A 20,733-nucleotide genomic window follows, 5' to 3' on the forward strand; every position below is an offset into this window, starting at 1 on the left:
GATCATATCTGTCCTAGACCGAAAGCTTATCTGAGAAAGACGCTACATGACTACAAAGGGGTTATTATAGTTTCTTAGTTCAGATAAGGAAAACACTAATAATTACTCCAAACTTCTAGGCTTTCTCTTTGTCTTCTAAGCTTGCTTTCCCCTATGATGTCCAGTCTCTCCTAAGCCAGATAAGGATTCGCACTATTAATCTCAAAAAAATCAGTTCTTTGCATTTGTGCTTTTATTAGTTCAGTCATTAGTCAGTGAACACTTATTGCACATGTACTGTTTGTACAGACACTGTGCTAGTCAGGGGATGCAAAAGATCAGTCAGGGCCGGGCGCGGTGGCTCAAGCCTGTAATCCCAGCACTTTGGGAGGCTGAGACAGGCAGATCACGAGGTCAGGAGATCAAGACCATCCTGGCTAACACGGTGAAACCCCGTCTCTACTAAAAAATACAAAAGACTAGCCGGGCGAGGTGGCGGGCGCCTGTAGTCCCAGCTACTCGGAAGGCTGAGGCAGGAGAATGGCATGAACCCGGGAGGCGGAGCTTGCAGTGAGCTGAGATCCGGCCACTGCACTCCAGCCTGGGCAACAGAGTGAGACTCTGTCTCAAAAAAAAAAAAAAAAAAAAAAGATCAGTCAGTCTTGGTCCCATCTCAAAGAACTCAAAATATGGTGGAGACAAGCATGTATACAAAACCAGAACACAGTATAATGAATACCACAGGAGTATACTGGCAAAAGTTATATGGGTGAGGAAAGAAGGATTAATTAGTTCTGCCTGAGAAGGACTAATTCAGGGAAGGCTTTGGAGAACAGGGTACATATGATTGGAGACTTCACTGGTTCACTCAGCTATGTAAGTGAGAAGGATAACATGAAGAGAGGTGCCAAGGGGAAGGAAGTATAAGATATGTGTAGAGGCCGGGCACAGTGGCTCACACCTGGAATCCTAGCACTTTGGGAGGCCGAGGCGGGCGGATCACTTGAGGTCAGGGGTTCAAGACCAGCCTGGTCAAGGTAATGAAACCCCATCTCTACTAAAAATACAAAACTTAGCTGGGCATGGTGGTAGGCACCTTTAATTCCAGCTACTTGGGAGGCTGAGAGAGGAGAATTGCTTGAACCCAGGAGGCGGAGGTTGCAGCGAGCCAAGATTACACCACTGCACTCCAGCCTGGGTGACAGAGCAAGACTCCATCTCAAAAAGCAAAACAAAACAAAACAAAACAACCAGTTACGTGTAGAGAACTGTAAGTAATCTGATCTGGCTAGAATATAGGCTACCAGAGGGGAATGGCTGAGCATGGGCCAGAGTTGTAAACATCCTTACCAGGCCAATGAGTTGGATTTCTCCTGAAGGCATAGAGGGATCTGTTTATAATTTCCAGGTGAGAAAGAGTTTATGAACTTGCCTGTGTTTTAGAAATATGCTCTAGCAGAATAGAAAAGGTGATCAACCAGAGTAGGACAGAGCTCACACACGGCTGCCCTCAGGTCAGATACCTATACCTGTATTTTGTTTGACAGTCAAATGATTTTAATGTAAACTACTTGCAAATATTTAAAAATCTAGATTTTCCAGCTTCTATTAAGAAGTAGAGATCACAATGTCTGCCTGGCAAGAAACAGCTGTTGCTGAGAAGGGTCTTCCACCTTCAGCTAGAGCATGCAATCTGACATTTGCTTTTCTGGTTCTTATATTTGAGTGTGAGACTCCTGGAGTAAAGCAAACCCAGGGTCAGAAAGATCACTGGTGATGATGTTGCAGTTGTACTGTCAAGACTGATGAAAACCTAAACTAAGGTGGAAGCCTTGAGGAATGAAAAGGAGGGCAAGGATGGATTTGCTGATTGTTTAGATGTGTCATGGATGAAAGAGATGGAGAAGGCAAAGAAGACTCTCGGATTGTAATTTTAGGTAACTGGGCAGGATTCCCATGGAGTCAGAAACCCGGAAAGAAGCAAAGGCTTTGGGAAGATAACAGTGTATTCAGTGTGGCTTTTTGTGGTTCAAGACTTTGGAAAATATTGATTAGACTATTGAAAAGTACTTATAGGTTAGGAACCTGGTCAGAAAGTATTGTGCTAAAATAGGATTGTTGTTATGACCCAAGCAGTCGTAAAAATAACTTTTATTGGCCGGGTGCAGTGGCTCACCCCTGTAATCCCAGTGCTTTGGGAGGCCGAGACAGGCGGATCACGAGGTCAGGAGATCGAGACTATCCTGGCTAACACGGTGAAACCCCATCTCTACTAAAAAATACAAAAAACTAGCCGGGCGAGGTGGCGGACGCCTGTAGTCCCAGCTACTCGGGAGGCTGAGTCAGGAGAATGGCGTGAACCCGGGAGGCAGAGCTTGCAGTGTGCTGAGATCCGGCCACTGCACCCCAGCCTGGGCGACAGAGCGAGACTCCGTCTCAAAAAAAAGAAAAAAAATAATAATAACTTTTGTTGTCTCACTCTCATACTTTATCTTGAACTCTTAACAGGTTGTCAGGCAAGCATCTGTTCTTGAAACCAGAAAAATAAGTCAAGAAATAGGGATATTTGAAATGCCTATTATAAGTGGGCTTATAACTGTAAATGATATTTCACAATGGAAAAGTAGAAACAGTCCTTAGTTCAGCCAATGTGAAATAAGTGGGTAATGTTATTTAATAGAATGCAAATTTGAAATGAGTGATAGCCATTATGGAGAATTTTGTTAGGAAAAAAATAATAAAGTGAATATAACACATGAAGCAGAGCTGGAAGTAGGAAAAAGGAAGTCAGGCTCCTGGGGAACCAGATTAATGAGACTCCACCTCTCAACCACTTGTGGGAACCTGACAGTAGGCATCTCCTTAAATACTGCTCCCATCCTCGTCCTAGCCTTGAGTTTTTGCAAAAATATATGTTATAAATGTTTATGATTATATATCACAAACTGTTATTCTCAATTTTATAAAATTCCCTAGATATGATTACAATAGTCATCTGAGATTTATGATCTTATCTAATTGTTATGTATGTGCCCATTGTGAGGTGATACAGGCAGAATGAGCTCTGAATTCGAGACTTGTGGAAACTACAAGAGCCTCGAGTCTGGTCTTAGGAGTCTCCGGGTGGGGCTGAACTGGCTGCGGCTCCAATGAGAGGCAATTGCTTGAGAGCTGTTTCCACCAGCATGCTGCGTGGAATGGGTCCCTCTCTGATGCAGATCCCACTGATAATGATGTCGCACTCTTGCTGATTTTGATGGGCCAGTCAATAGCAGGGCAGCGTGTCAAGATGCTGGAACAAGGAAGTCGTTTGTACTATTTTTCTCACTGGAGTCTTTTCCTTATGGCATGCTATTCAGTCTTAGAAAATGTGAGACCTGAAGTCGACTTTCGGCATCATCTAGTCCAACCTCTTTCATACACAGATGTAAAAACTGAGGCACAGAGGAGGGGAATAACTTCACTCAACTCAAAGGTCAACATAGTGAAACCCTGTCTCTACTAAAAATACAAAAATTAGCCAGGCGTGGTGGTGCACACCTGTAATCCCAGCTACTTGGGAGGCTGAGGCAGGAGAATCACTTGAACCCAGGAAGCGGAGGTTGCACTGAACTGAGCTCTCACCACTGCACTCCAGTCTGGTGACAGAGCAAGACTCCGTCTCAAAAAAAAAAAGAGAGAAATTAGGTTCAGGGTGTGGCAGCAAGTAATAATGATTAAACATTGTTTAGTTAAATAATTAATGCTTACTCCTCTCCCACTGAAGGAGGTAGAAGGCGCAGCACCATGGTGAGCAATGCCCAGCTTTCTGCTGTGTTCCTCTGCCATGCACAGCATGTAGCCACCGTGGAGTGATGCCAGACGGCTGTGCCATTCCAATGCACTGAGGACAGAGGGACCCTTTTCCTCTGAGGACACATCGTTTCACCTTAATCCCTTTGGCCAGAACAAAGTTGCATAGCTGCAAGGACGGCTGGGAAATATATTTATTCTGGGCAGCCATGTACTTAGCTACAATTTAGAGGTTCTAAAGAAAGAAAGGAAGAGAATGGAAACAATTTTCAAGGCCTACCACAGCAAATTGGTGCCATTTCTAGGACTAGTATCCTATTTCCTAATTCCTAGTAGAATGTCTTTTCTAGACCGTAGATTTTTAATTCTCATAAAGATGTGATTTTTAATTAAGAAGCCTATAAGAACACTTTGAATATGTACAAATTCATCATTTTATATGTCCATACTGGATGCAATGATTCCCCCTTGCTTAAGATCAATTTTTATTTTTATTAATCCCTTGATATATAGATAGGAGTCAGACAGACCCAAGTTTAATTTCTGTCTGCCAACTTGTGACATTGGGTCCATATGAATAAAAAAATCTATGCTTTGATTCTGTTTTTTCCTCTCTAAAATAGTAACAATATGTCATCTTGGGGTTGTTTTAAAAATTAAATGGGATGATATTAGTAGTGGAAGAGCGTAGCCCAGTGTTTAGTACTGAATAGTATATATCGAATGGTACAGACATCAGTGTCCTTCTTCTTTCTCCTCACTTGCTTAGGTTCCCTCCAACCTGAAGACAACATACATTTTTCATAGGTAATTACAAGGAATTTAAATCCTTGACAAAATTATTTTCTGGCTATCCATAGTGGATATGTCTAGATACATACTCTGTTCATCTTAAAAGATGAGGAGGTTCTGACACAATCAGAGAACTTTTTAAAAGTTATGGATGCCTGAGCCCCAACCCCAGAGATAATGATTAAGGAGGCCTAGGAGGTTGTTAGTTTTTAAATGAAATTTTTAGTTTTTATAACTGCCTGAGTGAGTCTGATGTGCTATTGTGTTTTACACAGATCAATATGTTGGTAGAATGAAGCAGAGGAAACGGGGAAGCTGAGAGGTCACTTAGGCAGGTATTGTGATTATCTAAATGAGAGATGATGGAATAATATGGTAACAGATGGAATTAAAATATTTAGTGGGCAAAATTAATAGGACTTGATATCTGATGAGATATAGGAAAATAAATTTAATACGTCTTTCAGCACTAGCAAAACTGTAGCTCTTGAAATTTATCTGACCTGAACTGATGGCTTTGGGGTAAAGGACAGGAGAAATTGTGATATGTAAAAATATTAATATTTAGAAAATTCTTCTAACATTATTAATATAGAGAAAATTCTTAATTATCTGGAATAATGAGCCAAACCCAACAAGATAAAATCTAAGAGGATCAAGTCAAATTTCATTCTTATCTTTAAAAGTTGGCTATACAAGTACATCATATAAATGTCATTTACTTTGATAGCTGTTTATATTTTTTTTAAAAAGAAAGGAAACAGGACTTGTAGAGAAGACAGTCTGACCACAAGATCAACAATAATAATATTAATGTAGGACCACAGAAAAGTAAATGAATTCTGCATTCATCTAAAGAGGGGCATGCAGAACAGGGAAGCAGCAGTGCCTGGAGTGCTGAGTTCAGTTCTGGGCCCCACATGTTGAAGGCAACCTGGATAAACTAGAACTTGGGCAGACAAAGGTGCTTGCCAGAAATTTCTCATAAGGAATGCTGGAAGGTATCTCTTTATTCCAATAAAGAGAAGACTAAGGAAAGACAATGTTTTCAGTGCTCTTTAGGGCTGTTAAATTGGAAAGGCAACAGATTTGTCTGGAGAGGACAGAAGTAGGGCCAATGGGGAAGAAGGTATTTAGGTCAAAATAAGAAAGCTTTAACAATTAGACCTACCAGTGGAATGAAGGAACACCTTCCAAGAGAGTGAACTGTCCCTGGACATGGTATAAGCAGCCTCAGGGGCTGGAAAAACACTGACTGACTGAGATTGGTGTAGAGGGAATTTATGGATCAGACTGATTGGGGAAAATAGCCCCTAAGGTTGTCCTCAATCTGACATCACTCCGTGATTCTATTGTTAAAAAGTGAAGTTCTGACTTTTTAACAATTTCTTTGTATAATTAAATAATTTATCTTTATTGATCGAGAACTAATCATTTAAAAAGCTACTGTCTTTTCACATCTAGAGATGATAAGAATAATGCTTCATGCTTTTGAAGAAAAGGAATTTTATACAAATAATCCCATAGCAGTGTATTACGCTTTTGCAGGGATAATCAAGAGCTGGCAAAATTTGAGACCACATTTTCCCCTGAAATATATGCTTTTAAATAACTATATATAGTTGTGTATCAACTTTGGTTTGCCTATTCTTTTGCTCAGTGATGGAACAGAAAGGAGAAGGAGAAGGAAAGTCTATTTTGCATCTGTACTTTCTGGCTTGGGCATTGTTATTGCTCATATGCCCTAGGATTTTTAATAAACCTAACCAGCTTCATGAAATGACACTGCATTAACTCCACATGGCCATGTCCAAAATTTAATACTCATTCATTTATTCAAGGATTTATTCAACAAACAATCCCTACTGTGTTTCATGTGCTATTGTCAGTGCTAGAAACATCCATTTAAAAATGTTTAAATCCTAGTCTTTGAAGAGTTTCTAATCAAATATAAAAACGTTGTCTACGTGTCAATTACTATTGCTCCATACCTATTTACTCCAAAACTTAGTGTCTGAAAAGAACAATCATTTATTATCGCTTACAGTTTGGTGGGTCAGAAATTTGATAGCATCTTTGGCCAGGCGTGGTGGCTCATGCCTGTAATCCTGGCACACTGGGAGGCCGAGGCAGGCAGATTACTTGAGGCCGGGAGTTCCAGACGAGCCTGGCTAACATGGCGAAACCCTGTCTCTACTAAAAATACAAAAATTAGCCGGGCGTGATGGCACATGCTTGTAGTCCCAGCGACTCAGGAGGCTGAGGCACGAGAATCACTTGAGCCCAAGAGGCAGAGGTTGCAGTGAGCTGAGATCACACCACTGCGCTCCAGTCTCGGGAACAGAGTGAGACTCTCTCAAAAAAGACGAAAAGAAAGAAAGAAATTTGATTGCGTCTCAAGTGGGCGAGTCTGGCTTGGGGTCTTTCATGAGGTTTCTGGCGTGAGATCTCTCAAAGGCTGCTTCTCCTACACCTGGGCCAGGAGTATTTGAACAGCTAATCTGGAACAACTTGGGCTTTTCAGGTATCTCCCTCTATCTGTATGTGGTCTCTCCAGCTTTGGGATAACCTAATTTCTTACATGGTAACTGCCATAGTTTGAATGTGTCCTTTAAAGTTCATGTGTTGGAAACTTAATTCCCAATGCAATAGTGTTGAGAAGTGGGGTCTAATAAGAGATGATTAGGTTATGAGGGCTCTCCCCTTATGAATAGATTGATGCCATTATTTTGGAAGTGAGTTAGTTATTCAGAGAGTAGGATGTTATAAAGTGAGTTTGACTCCCTCTTGCTCTCTTGCTCTTATCCTCTCTTGCCCTTCTGCCTTCTGCCCTGGAATAACACAGTATGAAGGCCCTCACCAGATGCTGGCACCATGATCTTGGACTTCCCACCCTCCGTTACTATGAGCCAAATAAATTTATATTGTTTATAAGTGACATAGTCAGTGGTATTGTATTATAGCAACACAAAGCAAACTAAGATAGCAACTGAGGATTCCAAAGGTATGTATTTCAAGAGAAAACTAATATCACATTTTAAGATTACCATTAGGAGGACTGGGTACGTTGGCTTACTCCTGTAACCCCAGCACTTTGGGAGGCTGAGGCGGGTGGATCACCTGAGGTCAGGAGTTCGAGACCAGCCTGACCAAACATGGTGAAACCCCATCTCTACTAAAAATACAAAAAAAATTAGTGGGCTTGGTGGTGGGCACCTGTAATCCCAGCTACTCGGGAGGCTGAGGCAGGAGAATCGCTTGAACCCGGGAGGTGGAGGTTGCAGTGAGCCGAGATCGTGCCAGTGCACTACAGACTGGGCAAAAAGAGTGAGACTCCGTCTCAAAATTAGCAATAGGAGTCAGGCAGCATCACTGCTATGACGTTCTCTTGGCCAGGCAGTTGCATAGGTTCTCCCAAGACCTCACCTCTTAATGGTGGACTGTTAGTATCACATTGTGAGATGCGATGTGTTTTGGTGTAGTCATCTTTGAAAATGACAACTTGCCATAGCATATGAACAGATAACACTGTACTTGGGTTCTCTGCTATGGCGCTGTGGAAGAACAGAAGAGGAGAGTGATTAATAAAAGAAGTAACATTCACACATCGTGGGCCATATAATTTAATGTCTTTAACTTGCTAAGAAAATACGTTCAAGGCAGGGGCAACAGCAGATGGAAAGGCGTGAAAGAACAATGAGCACAAAGTGTTTAAAAGCTTGGGTTGACAGGAACAAAGACTGAGTTGTGGGAGAGGTGACAGGCTAGGTGCCTGGGCAGGGGAGGTAGGACAGTATCCTGAAGGGCCTTGAACATCAAGTTAAAACGCTTGGCTTTGGGGAGCAGTCACTGGCTTTAGAGCACAGGCGTATAAACTGATCCTCTTTGATAAGCTCTTCCATCTACAATCTTTCTTTCCTTTGATAGTAAACATATCATCTCTGTTAAAGTTTGCTTCCTAGCTTAAACTGAACACAGACTCCAAACCAGTGAAGCACTGTACGTTTTTTTCTTTTTCTCCCTTTTTTTTTTTTTTTTTTTTTTTACTCACCACAAACAACTCTAGAATGGCATGCATTTGAACAAACCAAAAGTAATTTCACTCTTCTAATTTTCAGTGCTTTTTGGCTAAATGCAGAGTGAGAAATTCATACCTTTTTCAAGCAGTGTGGGTTCTTTTTCCCAATTTCTGTCATCCATCTGGTTCTCTGGAGGTCTTGGAATCCAGGAAAGTGTTAGTTCACTGTGCTGAAATCCAAAAAAGACTGCTAAACTGTGAAAGAAAATTTGCATTCCAGAGACACTGAACGAGTTAGTCCACCACCCTTTTGCAACAGCAAGGAGAAAACATCTGTATTTCCTGCCTTTTTGTCTTTAAGCAGTTATAGAAGGGAAAAGCCTGTGCTCCCTGGCTATGCCGTTCATACCTAGTTAATCTAAATTACTTTTGGCAGGGTGGGGGAGGAATCAAAACATGGAATTATTTTATTTCTCGTGTCAGAAAATATTACAGCCAAGATACAGTTTAAGGGAAGCCAATTACTTCACCAGCTTCCTTTTGAGCTCCTCATGAGGTTTTAAGCTCATGAATGGGTCCTCGAGCCGGCATTTGACATACGCATCAGCAGTGCTCTATTCGGAAGGAAACTGCACAGTCACAGCCATGATGTTGGCTTGTCTTTATGGCCTTCCTAAGTCATGTGCTGTCTTTTGTCTTCCATTGGCAGAAGTATAATTAGAAGGCCTTGTTCTCAACAGAAGCCAAATGATTGCCAAATCTGTTCATCTGATCTCTAGAGAATTGAAGTTAGCTCATGGCCCTCTGGCTGTTCTCTTTGCCACTCCCAGGAGTTACAGGCTTAAAGTTATCCCTTTCTTTTGAAAGAGAATCAAGTTTGCTTCAAAGGATCTTTTCTGTCATCCCCAGGAGTACAAAGAGAGACCTTCCATGACCCTAGTTGTTTGGCTCAGGCCACTTGTAGCTTACTATAATTTAGGAAGTAATTGTAATTCATAAAGCCAGGTAGATAATAAACATGTTGGCAGGGCTGAGTTTCAGGCAACTCTGAAGGGAACCAACATGTGAGTGGAATGGTATTGGGAATATTTCTAGTCTCTGCTTGCAGATCTTGATTCTCATGGATGACTCAAATTGGTTTAATTCTGATCTGAAATGTGCAGGCAGGCAGTCATTACTGTCTATACACATAGCTCAAGACATCATCGCTTAAGCACGGGTTTTAGACATTCCCCTGGATGAATTAGTTACCCATGGTAGACAAATACTGTAAGTAAAAAGAGCATTCTCCTAATTTCAATGTTGTGTGATTAACTTCAGATCATTTATATTCCTAGAGAAATATGTAGCACTCTTTGTTTAAAAAATATATTGTTGCTGAGATAGAATAAAGAACACAAAAGTTGTAAGAGGCCTTAGATTTTAGGTTATTTAATGTCATTTAATTTTGTATTCAGCCACTTATTGATTGCCTGTTATGTCTTAAGCACTGCTGCAGAGGCTGCAAATGCAGTAGTGTCTTGAACAAACTAGTGTGACGATGAACAGTAAGCATGGTAGAAGCATAGTAGCAACTAAATACATGAGGTGATACCACATCGTGATAAGGACTATGAAGAAATCAACAGGGTAAAGAAACAGAGTCTGGCTCTGGAGAGGAGGCTGCTGACATGCGTGGTGATGGATGCCATCCAAGGATGGTAATGAAATTTGGAGTATGTGTCTGGGAGTAGATGCTGTTGGATGAATCTTTGGAGTATTCCCAAATGATTGTTCGTTCATGTACTTACTAAAATATTTACTGAGCTCCTTCTCTGTGCCCCAGGCATTGTTCTGGAAACGGAGGGTGATGCTTTGAACAAGACAAAGAACCATGCCCTATTGAAGCTTTTGTTCAGTCCTCAAATCCCTCCATTTCAAGGGACCAAAAGGCCTATTAACTTAATTCCCTTATTTTATAGCTGACGGAATTGAGGCCCAGAGAGGAAATGCTTTGTACAAAACTCACTGCTGGTGGCTGACGTTGGCAAGACTAGAATACAGCCCTTGACTTCTGCTTTATTTCTCCTTGCCACTGAGCCATACAGAGTCTCTGTAAACATCTGTGTCAGCAATTCTAGTTTAGTGCTGGGGTTAGTTAGCACTGTGACCCAAAGATAAGTCTTTTTCTCTATCAAAGCCTCATGTCTACTCTTAATAAAGGTAATAAAATTGAGGGTTGTCAAGATAGGGCTTCACAGGCACAGGTTCCAAGGGCTTTGTTGGACCTTGATTACGGTTAAGTCAAGAAAATGGACCCTGCCAAGTATAACTGCCGCAAATGAGACAGAGAACTCTATGAGGCTTCTCATTGGCTCATAGACTTCTCTGTATGCACTCTAAATGCATGGTATGTAACTACTCCATCACTTGATAGGCGTTCCAGGTGTGTAAACTAAATCAGATACATGGCAAGAAAAATTACCTGTTGAAAACAAAACAACAAAAACAAAATAATCTGTATTTTTCCAAACTCAATATTCAATATTCAAGGGAGTATGGGTACTTCTGTGTGTGTATTTTATACTTGTCTACTTCTATGCAGTAATAAGAACGATAGAAGTTGGCTCAGTTGATGAGTCAGAGGCTGTTGAACCAAGATATGGGGTGGATCCTTCTGTGTTACAGTAATTCTCTCCAGCGAAAGAGCTTTATAACAATATCTTTATATCTATTTACATTCTTAAAGAGTGCTTCTCCCATTTCTTATCATATTTAATTCTCACAATTCTGGAAGATTGGTAAGGCAGAATACTTAGTATCCCATTCTACAGATGAGAACATTGACACCCATGTAGCTTATGGAATTTTGTTCAAGGTGCTGTGAAATTCCAGCTACTCTGGAAATTCACTCCCTCAGTGAAACTGGTCCGAGTGTCTGTTAATAACCTCTATTTATAGGTTGCTGATACTTGGAATTATGAAGGCTGGGCATAAGACTTCATAATGTGAGGCTTTGGATAGGATTATCTCCTCTGAGCTCTTAGCCAGAGGACTCCCATATTTATCAGCGTGCAGCAATCTTGTTTTGACAGTGACAAAACCCAAGTAATATAACATACTCAGCTTAACAATTTTTCATTGGCCATGTAAGTAATTATGTTAATTTTATCATATTCTTATTGTTAAATGGGCCAGAACACCAGACAGAAATGCTGGTACTCCAAAAAGGACCCAGTGTGGGTTGGGAGAAGAGCACTGCACCATGTCATCTGCGTCCTGGACTTTTTCACAAAATAGTATACCACATTGGGCAAATATACCACGATAGGCAAATCAGCTTCCCAGAATGCAGTGTCCTAGTATGTAAGATGAGACAGTTGGACAAGATGATTCGGGGAATTTTTCAAGCTCAACCAAACTATGTGTTTATGAAAGGCTATGGGAAATCTGCATGCTAAAGATTATTAACTGCATTCTGAATAATTGCCTTTATATAGGATAAGGTAGAAAGATATTTGAGAGCCTTGTTAATTGGAGAACAGTATGAAGTAGAAGAATGAGCCTTTCTCTTTGTACTTTAGAAAACACAGGTTCAAATCCTGGCTGCATTTATAGCTGTGTGGCATGTAATGGGGAAAAGAATTCTACCGTTCCACCTCCCATACCAGATTGTTCTGGAGATTAGATGGGTTCCTGTTTGTGTACATTTAGCGAACTTAAAGGATTGTACCAAATCAAAGTATGAGTTATTATTTTTGGTATATAAAGGAATATAAATTACTTTTATGAAGAATTAAGAAATGTATGGAATTGGGGTATAATCAGGTTTATATAGAAGAAGAGCTTTTTCACAAAATTCCCAGGAAAGCAGGGGAAAGTCACTTAGAAATCTAGAAGCCCATTTTATGTAATGACATTATCCAGTTATCCCAGAGTATCATATACACAATTCCTTAGAGAATCCATTTGTTAAAAGGACAGATAAAAAATATAGGAGAATTAATGGTGAAGGGAAAAAATTATAGAAATACAGTGCTTCAATGTGGTAGTTACATTAAATGATCAAAGGATGGCAAGTTAATTGAATAAATGTCTTAGCCCCTTCAAATTTGTATAGGGAATTTATAAAACTAACATTCATTATATAGTCAGGACTGGGTTCTCGCTTTGATAATATGTGAACTCATTTAAACGTCACAACACTGCAATGTAGACACTTCAGTCTACAGAAACCAAAGGCCAGAAAGGTCAAGAAAATTGCCTAGCTTTTCAAACCCAGATCACCTTTTCACTAATGTTTCACTAATTCTCTTACTGTAATATGGCAGACCTTCTTTGATGTCTCAGTTAATAAATCTTCACCTGACTTATGTTGTAAAGGCAAAATCTATCATTTGACTTGTCTCAGAAGGAAAGGAACTCAGTTCTTTTCTTTCGCTCTCACCATGGTCTGAGTCTTCTCAGATGTGACTGAGGTGCGACCCACAGCCGTTAGCTCTCACTCCCCTTCCCCCTGCCCCACATTTTTCAAGGATCAGAAGACATTCAAGAGAAGTGTTTTGGAAGACCCAGCATGCCACATGGGTTACGCATTTTAAAGTAAAATACTACCTCTCTGGGCATTAAGGTATAAATAAACTAAATGTTCTATAATTGAGATTTTCTTTTCTGATTTACTAAAGCTCAGATCACAATCCTAACCCTAGTGCTTAGGAATAAAAAACAGGGCATAATTTACTTTGTAAAGGATGTGATTTCTAGCTCATGGCAAAATTGAATAGAACAGCCTCATTGCCGTGATCTTTTTGTTCTTTCCGTTGGCTTTTTCCTTACGGCTTTAGGGCATATTTCTTAATTTTAAAGCCAGTGTATGTAGTCCAAATACAAACAGAAAATTTTATAAGAAAATTGTTTTTCTAAATTCTTTTTAATAGGAACACATAGGTTTTGTCTGTGCTAGTTAAAACATGGATGTTCGGCCGGGCGCGGTGGCTCATGCCTGTAATTCCAGCACTTTGGGAGGCTGAGGAGGGCAGATCACCTGAAGTCAGGAGTTCAAGACCAGCCTGGCCAACATGGTGAAACCCTGTCTCTATTAAAAATAAAAAATTAGCTGGGTGTGGTGGTGCACGTCTGTAGTCCCAGCTACTCAAGAGGCTGAGGCAGGAGAATCACTTGAACCCAGGAGACAGAGGTTGCAGTGAGCTGAGATCACGCCACTGCACTCCAGCCCAGGTGACAAACTGAGACTCTGTCTTTAACAAAAAAAAAAAAAAAAAGAATGGATGTTCATGTCTGGCAATATTGAGTTCCCCTTTGCCAGTGCTGTTTAGTACACAGATTTTGTTACAATATTCTTCCTGTGCAATGAATTTGTTTCAGTGCAGGCTTATCTGCGACTCCTCTCAAAGAGTATTAGATATTAAAGACTCTTGTTATAGCACAACATTAATTCCAGAGTGGGTTAAAATAAGTTTGTTTTCAAGTGCCAAATCCAATTACAACTAGAATAGATTGTTAGAGTCATAGACCACCACCATACTGCCTGCTCTCTCACCATCCATAAGTAATTACTCTCTTCTCTGCGTTCCCATCATTCATTACTTGTGCCTCAATGATAGCAATTCGTCATGCCCTTTGCCTCGGTGATTAATAGTTGTGTCCACCTCTCTCACTGCATTGGGAACCTTTGAGGGCAGGGATGGCATCTTTATCTTCCATCTCTTCCTCTGTACCTGCCAGGCTGTTGAACGCTTTGTTCCACTCTTTAGGCTTTCTGCAATATTAGAATAAGCGCGGAGGCAGCTCTGCTCTTTAGAGAGGCATGTGAGAAGTTTGTTTGAAGAGAGTTTATAAGAAAACTGAGGCAATACATGCAAAAAGTTGTGCTCCAGAAGATTAACAAAAAAAAGTTGAAATTCTTTTACTGAATTATCAGTTATGTGTTTCATAGCTGTCATTTTCAGGGGTAGGGGGCTGTGTCATGACATCAAAAAAATATAGTTTAGAGATTTGATGCTATCTATTACATTGTTTCAAAACTTTTCCTATCTAGCGGGAAAACCTTCGTCTGTAAAAGAGGAATTTTGATTCTAATTGAAAAATCGCAGTCATAGGGGTGGGATGCTATTAAGCTTGAGATTATTATTTTCAGTCTGTTTCAAAACACACATTACATACAGATACAAATATCGACTTAGATTAAGATATAGGCAAAGGACATCAGAAAGAGCAAGAGAAGTGTTAACAAAAAGTGCATATCTCACAGGAAGGCAGAGCCGTTGGAAGGTTATCTAGTACACGGTCATTGGAACTACCAAGGTAAAATGATATCTTCACCTGCAAAGGAAACCCAAAAGTACTGCCATCATTTGGGAAGCAACCTTGATGACCAGAATCAAGGTATAGAATAAGTTTGTATTCCATAATTAAGTTGGGCAAGAGCAGTATTTTGAGTTCAAATAATGGCACTGGCATTTCAAGAGAAATTGGCTGAGTCCTAGCCCTGCTCCTTCTTGACTGTACCACACTGCCATTCTGTTGGGAACACCTACACTTGAGCTGCACTTCCCAACCTTTGTCACATCCCAGTTCATGTGGAAAATGATGACATTCATTCAGCACACTGGAGTAAGTGGATGAGATCTCTCCTGTCCCAAGGCAACCACTCAGGAACTCTGGACACCTCTAGTCCCTCCAAACCCTCCCAAATATGGTGCACCCAGAACCCACTTGAAGCACACTGTGTGTTAACCTGCCAGGTGAAAAGCTCTAGACTAGAGAATTGTTTTGCAGGATTAAATAGAAAAAAACAAAACAAAACTTATTTTATATAAAGTACTCACTTGGAGTTTTAATTCATTAACTAACTGATGGTTGTGGAACATTAATTTTATGCAAGCATACTGTTGTAGATGCTTGGGATCCAATGACAAGTTTTCTCTTATCCTGTAGGAGTTTGGGAGACAAACTGTCTTAAGATCTTAACATGTTTTCTCTATTAATTTGCATGTAACTTGCAGATAGTAAGCCTGAATGCCTTCTTTCTATTTGAAATACAGAAAATACAGAGTGTGTCTACTGATATACAGATTCCATATAATGTGATGTAGCAGAGAGAGAGTCTCCATTGGACAGAGAATTAGGAGACCTGTATTGTAACTCCCAATCTGTCACTAGCTGTGTTCCCTATCTTGAATCCAGCAGTTGTACTAGAATCATAGTTTTTCAGATAGTACAGGTTCCATCTCTTCATGCCCTTCAGCCAGAAGTGATTTTGGGCTCTTTAGTATGTGCTTTTTTTGATAAATTGCTTCCCTGAAGAAAGGATTATGGGTGAATGGCCAAGTAAAAGGAGTTGAAAACTCCTCGGCTAGTGTAATCACTGAAGACTTTTCAATACTGAATGTCTTCTCTCTCTTTTCTTTTTGTTCTTATCTCAGCAAGACCTAAACTATCTAGATCATGAGATGTCACTCCTTATCTTTCCAAGAATCTTTCCTGTTTCACGATATTGTTTTTTTACCTAAAAAAGGTAAAGATGAATATGAGATCACATTTTAATTTTATAAAATGAAAATGTTAACATTTCCAAATGGCAGTAGTCACTTTATAGTCTTCTGAATCTTCAATTACTTACATAAATGAAGACTATATATCTTGATTTTAAATACTCAAAATTGAACACTTACGTATACCTGTGTAATATGTAAATAATGGTAATATTCTTATTCTTTATCATCTCATTAGTAGTTCATGTTTATGTTACCTATATGCTTCATTTATATTCATATGATTCTTTAGCTTTTCTGCCTGTGAGTTACAAGTTATTTACACAATATCCAAGGATAGGAAAAAGTACTACCCCACTGTATCTCTGACTTAAAAACACTTGCATTTGGGAGTTTTCTGTACAAAGTTGATTTGTGATTTAATTTTTAGTTTCACTGAGTTTTTTGTTTTTAGTCGCAATTGTATTGCCAACATTTCAGAAAAGTTTATAAGCTGTGACTTTTAGCAACAGAATTTGCTTTTTTCTGCCACTCTTACATCTTTTCACTTTAGCCATACTTTCATTGGAGTAGCCTAAAACATTTTTTATGGGAAAAAAATCCTCAAACAGTGTCTGCTGCAAAATGAATAAAATTTGCATTCTTCATTCAGCTTTGGCCAAAGGCCTTCCACAGCTGATTACCAATTACTTACTGTGTGTCACAGACTTTGTAGTCCCTGGGCAAGGATGCTTACTATCGTGGATACTGTAGATAGAGTGTACAATAGGAAGAGGAAGTATAAGAAGTATAGGGACTTCCTATACTTTCCCACAGGTGTTGATTGCAAGGACACTTCTGGATAACTAACTGTGTGCAAATCTGTTTCAGAACTTGTTTCCTAGGAAACACAACCTCAGACTATGGCTTCATGGGAGGAGGGAGGAGTGATGGCAGTTTACTCATAGAGGTTGACATAAACCACTAAATCAAGTACATTGTGTTCAGTGTCATAGGGGAAGCATAATACAATCCTATGGGAGTGGAAGAAGTTACTTATTTTGCTTGGAATACAACAGAAAAAGATTTAGGAAAGATTTTTCAGAAGAGGTGACATTTGGGTTTCACTTTGAAGAATGAGTAGGCATTCTCTAAGCAAAGTAGGGTATAAGATAGTCTTGGGCTTGTAAAAGAATGTTGCTTATTAAAGATGTGGCAGAAAGCTCAGTGTGGCAGCTGGGAGGAGGAGTCCATGGGACAGCGATGGAGCTGGATCCAGAGTCCAGTCACAAAGCACACTACTGATACTGAAGGTTCGTAAACTGGAACGTGCTCTTTCCTCTTAAATCCCCAGCTATCAATCCTGGCAACCCTACTAGACAAAAAAAAAAAAAAAGTGATTTGAATAGGCATATTTAGAGACCTCCCTCTTTCACTTATTTGCTTACTTTCTTTTTTTTCAAAACTGTTTTGTCAACCATTTCATGTTAACTTAGTTGAGATGAACACAATATTTGCATGTCTGGCTTTAAAATAATCATCTAAACACAAAAATATCCCTCTATGGTGCTTACAATTTTACCATTAGCAATTTCTAGAATTATCAGGGGAGGTGCATAGTAAAGGTAATATAGTCCGGGCTTCTAGCAAATGAATGCCCCTTTCAAACCTTTGATAAGGGGTTATCCAGTTGTTTTTGTATATTTCTGGTGATGTAAACATGTACCTTTTTCTATTGTTGTTAATACTGATTTATTACAGATTAATAAAATTACAGTTTGAATTAATCATTTTTCAAATGAGAAAACTGAGATCGAAGGAAGAAATTATTTATCCAGTGTCATACAGTAGATTTTGATAAAGTCAGAAAGATAATTCACATTCTTCACCTAGCAGCTTTCCTTTTTCATGGCCACGTGATGAATTTCTTAGCTTCCTCTCTGAATTATTAGGAGTCAGGTAACTGGGGTACCAGTCCCACCTCTGCATCTCATGCTCTCCACAACTCAGGTCCAGCAGATCCATTCTCAAAGTCTATCTGCGCACCTGTGGAAAGAGAGCCCAGACTAAGGGAACTCCCAGACCCTTCCTGCCTGACACTGTGAGTTTTTCCTTTCTCAAAGGCTGCTAGTGGACCCCACTGGAGACTGAAAGGGGAAGATGGCAGTAAAAGGCACAGACTGGTGAAGGATAACATGTCCTTCTACATCATTCACTAGCCAAGTTCTTGGAACTTCTATTTTCCGATTTGAGGGCATTTTGCAATAGGCTGATTTTAATCACATTTTATACTTTGTTTCCTTTGTTGCAGAAGTGTTTGTATTACCTGTTCTTTGAATGCAGCATCTGTAGACCACAAGGTCTTTCCATAGGAACTAAGCCTGTTCTATTGCTGCTAGTTTTGAGTAAATGAGCTGAATCTTGCAGCCAAGCCTCAATGCAAACAAAAACATTTTCTGGTCAAACATTTCCTGGTTATTCCACTCCATTACAGGGCTGACTTAAAAAAAAAAAAAGGTAAAAACCCACAGAGGAGCAAAACATAAGACCTAGGAAGACAATTTCCAGCCACATTAGCTCAGACTGTCAGGGTAGAAAAGAAACAGGCCCTCATTCTTCAAACCATCATCATCTCCAGACTCTTACCCTGTGCTCTTCTGCTATTTTAACTTCACCACTTCAAAATGGGAAAAACAAATAGGTTAATAGTTTCCATGCGTTCGGACTGTGACCAGAGGCATACGAAGCAATTTCAGAACCTCAGGCAACCACAGCTTTGAGGGAAGGATGATGATGGATTTACCAATTCATCTTGGGATGGATTCCAGAGTTAAGGGAGTCAGGCCAGCACTGTGCTGCCAGAGAGGGATATAAACAATATTCCTTCGTTCATTCTTTTTGCACACATTCATCTCAGGCTTATTTCTATTTCAGACAGTATGCTGGGTGCATTATAGGACAGAGAAATACGTTCTTAAGACATAGTCTCTGCCCTTAATGAAATTAAAGTCTGGTAGAGGAAATAGACATAGGCATAAATAATTTAAATAAAGTGCACACTTAAAGTATTGTAAGCAAAGCAAATAAAGTGCTCAGGAATGGGAGAGAAAGAAGCAATTCATTCCAAGTGGGACCACTGAGGAAGGCTTCCCTGGGGAATGGCCTTCTAGCCTGTACCTTGAAAGGTCAAAATGGCAAATTGCAATACATCTAGGCATTAGCCAAGGCACAGAAGTATGGGAGTTTCACGTAGATTTGAACAAGAGTGAGTAGTCTGGGATGGTATGAGAAGCTGAGCCTAGAAAGGAGGGTTGGATACCATGTAAAGAATGAGCTCTTTTGACATTGTGGAGCCATTAAGATTTTGTTATCCAGAAAGGTACTTGTACTTGACCACATCTGTGTTTGGAAAGAAAGCTGGAAGTCATTGGAGACAGGAGCAAGGGGAGTATTATAAGAATAGAGATGCAAACAAAGAAGCCAAATCAGAGGTCATTGCTATAGGTTAGACATAAGGACACTAGTTACCTGCATACAGACACTTCTTCCTTCATAGCCATTTAAATATCCTCATGGTAAAAAAGCAGTTACGCCTGAATTTCCACATCCTATTCAGTTCTGCTTCTTTCTAATAAGATCCACATCCCAGGTTTATTCCTGATTGTAAACTCAATGAGTTAGTCCAGCTATCTCAGTTGGAATATAGTGTTTTACATGTGAAACATGGTTGTTTGGTAAGAGCATGGGATTAAAGGGGAGGATGGAAAGTTAACAGCCGATCTTTCTGTGACCTTACTGACTAAGCGGTGTCCCTTTTAAGGGGTGCTGTATGTTTTTAAAGCTTAGCATATTTTTAAGGCCAGATAAATGAGTTTCTTAATTCACTTTTTCAAACCAGCTGCCTCGGACATTCAACATTTCTATCAAGAGTTTACGAACTCTAAACTTGGAGATGGTGTGTAAATCAAAGCTTTAAATGATCGGAAGCCTAACTGATGATGCTGAGTTCTGATTTGGGTTCTACATCTAGCACGCTCTGTCTCAGTTATCTGACAGACTATTCTGTAAAAAGTAGGGGTCTTAGCGATCGCACTATGGTCTAAGTGGTCGCACTATATCTTTGATGATGAATCAAGTTTTAGAAGTAATAGTGAAGCATTCTTCAACTGGGGAACCCGAGTGGTATAGTTCAAAGGTCAACATACTATGCCCATGGGTCAAATCCAGCCCACTGTCTGTTTTTTTTTTTTTTTTTTTTTTTGTAAATAAAGCATTACTAGAACACAAGCATGCCCATGTGTTTACATGCTATCTATGACTGCTTTCCAGCTATAATAGCAGAATTCAGTTGTTACAACAAAGCCAGAAATATTTACCATATGGGACTTTAGAGAAAAGTTTGCCATCACCTTTGCTATAGGAAACAAAGAAAGGAACAAAGATAGAAGTCAGAAAACACATGTTCTCAGTTCTGGACTTGCTACCTACTACCTGAATGATACTAGAAAAGCCATCTGACCCATCTAATTGTGTTTCCTTCTCTCTATAACACACTTCTTTGGCCAGTTTGTTAGTTGATTGGTCAATAACACTTGTTTTATATTTTTAAGGACTGTATTAAAGCTGTAGATGTGATTTGTAAATGGTGATAAATGCCTTCCTTAGAGTAGTGTGATAAGG

The 20,733-nt window shown here is 39.8% G+C and overlaps 1 protein-coding gene across 11 annotated transcripts in view; it reads left to right on the forward strand.

Moving 5' to 3' along the window:
* The window catches only part of LPP (LIM domain containing preferred translocation partner in lipoma), a 741,617-nt gene that overhangs the window by 697,691 nt on the left and 23,193 nt on the right, over positions 1–20,733 (forward strand). The window lies entirely within an intron of this gene.

The sequence above is a fragment of the Chlorocebus sabaeus genome, chromosome 15 (genome assembly GCF_047675955.1).
Source record: "Chlorocebus sabaeus isolate Y175 chromosome 15, mChlSab1.0.hap1, whole genome shotgun sequence".
In the NCBI taxonomy this organism is placed as follows: Eukaryota; Metazoa; Chordata; class Mammalia; order Primates; family Cercopithecidae; genus Chlorocebus; species Chlorocebus sabaeus.